General features: G+C 29.8%; 1 long non-coding RNA gene across 1 annotated transcript; it reads left to right on the top strand.

Annotated features, from left to right (window-relative positions):
* Positions 1 to 1,053: 1,053 nt before the first annotated feature.
* LOC136222275 (uncharacterized) lies at positions 1,054 to 1,943 on the top strand. Its single transcript, XR_010685582.1, has 3 exons — positions 1,054 to 1,173; positions 1,263 to 1,306; positions 1,709 to 1,943. It is a non-coding gene; the product is annotated as an uncharacterized lncRNA (long non-coding RNA).
* Positions 1,944 to 3,384: the final 1,441 nt, after the last annotated feature.

The raw sequence follows: 3,384 nt of genomic DNA, 5'->3' as shown, positions 1-3,384 counted from the left end.
AAGTTTGCGATCGAAGTTGGCAGGAATAGAAACAATGTAAATTATTTTTTGATTTAACCAAATCAAGGTGACTGGAAAAATTATTGCAAAATGACTCGTGCAATGTGAATTTTTTGTAGAGCAGAAAATCAGGAAAGAAGTTAGAATTTTTGTTAGAGCATATTAGAGGTAAAAAAACATGACTTGAAAAATCTATTAAATGATGTAACTGTTTGATAAATATTAAAAATATAAAGTACTAAATATAAAAAATTTAATTAATAATATTTAAATTAAAACATTAAATTAAATATTTTAACTTACCGAAATAAGTGATTTTAACTCAATTGAATATTTTAACTGGTTGACAATCTACTAAGTGATTTTTTGAATTATCAAATTAATCCTAAATAATATTTTATAAAAATCATTAATTCTTCACTTTTCCTAATTCATGTCCTATTGTTCCTCATTTTATCATCAAATAAGTCTAGAATTTGATATGATTGTATTGTATGTAAATATGGGGTCCAACACCCCGTATAAAACTTGTTTTTTTGAAATGTTAAACGTTCCAATTGATAATTGGGAAAAAAAATATTAAGATGGTTTCTTTATATATATAATTTTTTTTCTTTAGTCCATAAGGTTCGAATGTTTTTTTTATATGTATACACTTATGATGATATTTAGAATCTAATTTTTACATAAAAATATAATCTATCATTGCAAGATTTTGATGCTAATTTTATGAATTGTAAAAATAATCAATGGGAAATATTTACTACTTCTAACATGGGTGACGATTTGAGTTGAAATTCAATTAGATAATGAACACCAAAAATTGAAATTGCCAAAAAGGAAAGCCAAAAATGTAAGTTGTACATTGTATCGTAAATGTGTTCATGGAAAAAGCCAAAAAGGAAAGCACACTTTAGGTAATATAATCTGCCAAAAAGGAAATGTACATTGTATTGTAAATTGTACATTGTATTGTAAATATGTTTGGTGGACTTTTTAATTGTTTTGTTTCAACTTGATCTGCCATCTGCAATATAAATTCATCGTCCCAGACTAGAACAGACCAGACCGGACCAGTTCAGAATATGACTAGCAAGATTTTTTTTCATCAACTACTAATTCTGCTATTTCTTTCTCACCTTATGATCTCCCTCAACTCTGCCCCTTCATCAAGTAATTCACTCTTTAATTTATATTTTATGTTAATAATTAAGTTGATTATGTTAATTAGCATCATCATCCATTTCTCTTCATGATTACAGCCTCTGGTATTGAAGATGTCTCTTCTTTCAACAATGCCTTCCAGGTATATTTTTTAGATTTTATTGATTATATGCTATTAAATCTTTTAAGTTTTAGTATCAATATATGTAGATATATATTTTTCAGAAATAGCCAAGTTGATTGGGAGAAATAAATGAAATAGTGATTAACGCAGTGGCTTAGATAAAAGTTTAAATGCATAGTAGTTGTGGATCCTAACTTTTTCTGCTTTACTACCTCTCACTGGACGGGATTTGATTGGTTTCTGGTTCGTCTGGATCACTAGTTAGTCCAGATCCAAAATCAGGATTCATTTTCACATGTGTTATAAAGTACTTCTATGTTATCTATGTTATACACTTTCTTAAAATTTTCCTATTAATATTTAATTTTTTGGATGTTTCAACTTACAATTTTATTATCTTTATCTTTTTTTTTTTTGAAGGTGGAAGATTGGATGCAAAATTTACTAGAGTTGGATGATTACCCACCAACAGGATCTAATCCTGGCCATAGTCCTCCACCCCCTCCTCGTCAAAATTAAGCTAGTGTTTCCCTTCATTTTTATTTTTCTGTAATAAAAATAAGCTTGTACTTAGGATTATAAGAGGATATAAAGTATTAATTATTTGTCACCTTATATATTACATGATATTGTATTTTTTCCTAGACTAATGTTGTTTCTGAACATATTCCCATAAATAGGACTTGATTAAATTTATTTTGAGGACTAATGTTGGTTCCCCGTAGCAATGTGTAACGAATACAAAAAGGCAAAAAACGGTAAGAAGACGGGACATAAACACTAACTAGTAACTCTCCTTATTCAATCAGGTCAATCTGAATCAAATAATCATATTTAAGGGATTTATGTTCATACTTATGATATATCCTTTTTATATATAGTACGGGTAATTCCATTAGGATCAGATAGTACCAAGTATGTGCGGGTACAGTAGCCATCCCCATCTCTAGTCTATATTTGCATTGAATTAAGGGTCAAAAGGTCCATAAAGTTGGCAGCCATAATTAATTTAGTCCAAATCCAAGTTTAGGTATCAATCCAAGTTTAATGTTCGAATTTATATCTAAACATTAATTTTTATTATATTAGTCCTCAACGTCAATTTTAGCATAATTATTTTAGTTTTGATCCGAAGAAGAATAAAGTTTATAACTTTTTTTTCAATTGGTATTAAGCCAATGAAATTAAGGAGTTAGTGCCCACCGTTTCAGACCATATTTGATAAGCATTATTCATTTCACATGATTCAATTTATGCTTGACCAACTAAGGCTTAACACTGATATTGGAAATGAAAGTATTGTTCTTTTCGGTTTTTTCTCAATATCATTGTTGTTTGGCTAAATAACTTGGCCTAAAAACTTGGTTTACTTTTAAACTTCCATTGATTACCGTGGTATGGTAGATTTGAGTCTAGAAAGCTTCTTCAAGCAACATCTTCTTCTGACAACCAAATCAATATTAGACAAGGTAGAGCTTCGAAAATCATAATTGACATTCCTTTCAGCCTTATTATTTTTGGGTGGCAATGATGGATTGGATTTAAACACACTCACATTTGGATAAAAATGAGAAAAGCAATTAGAGTTGGAAGGACATAAGAGGGTTGTTCATTTCATTCTTTTGGTATAACTAATGTTGGTTTCTATAGATTAGCACAAACTAATAGAATAGGGAATTAAGTATTTGTATCATGTGTGACACTTGTGTAATGAACCAAACGGATTGAAAACACTAGTATAGTAATACATATCTATCTACAGAGAATGGATTGAACCTATTACTTCTCTTCCGACTCCATCAGGAACTATCTCCATTCCCAAGATCTGTTTAGGTGGATCCAAGTCTTTCATGTCAAATGACTTGGACAAATCTTTCTTCAAGTTGGAAATCATGTCTGCATCTTGTCCAACTATCAACAAATCATCCCCATATAAAAGAAGGATGATGAAATTACCCATAGGGAAATTTCTAAAAAGACGCACAAGGATCTGCTGAAGTTCTATTATAACCATTCTTTGTCATAAAAGATACCATTACCTTGATGCATGTTTGAGCCCATAAAGACTATTCTTTTCAAACCCTTCAAGTTGTTCC

Source organism: Euphorbia lathyris, chromosome 3 (genome assembly GCF_963576675.1).
Source record: "Euphorbia lathyris chromosome 3, ddEupLath1.1, whole genome shotgun sequence".
NCBI classification, from domain to species: Eukaryota; Viridiplantae; Streptophyta; class Magnoliopsida; order Malpighiales; family Euphorbiaceae; genus Euphorbia; species Euphorbia lathyris.
Note: the sequence above shows the minus strand (reverse complement) of the source record. Positions and strands in the feature narration are given on the sequence as shown.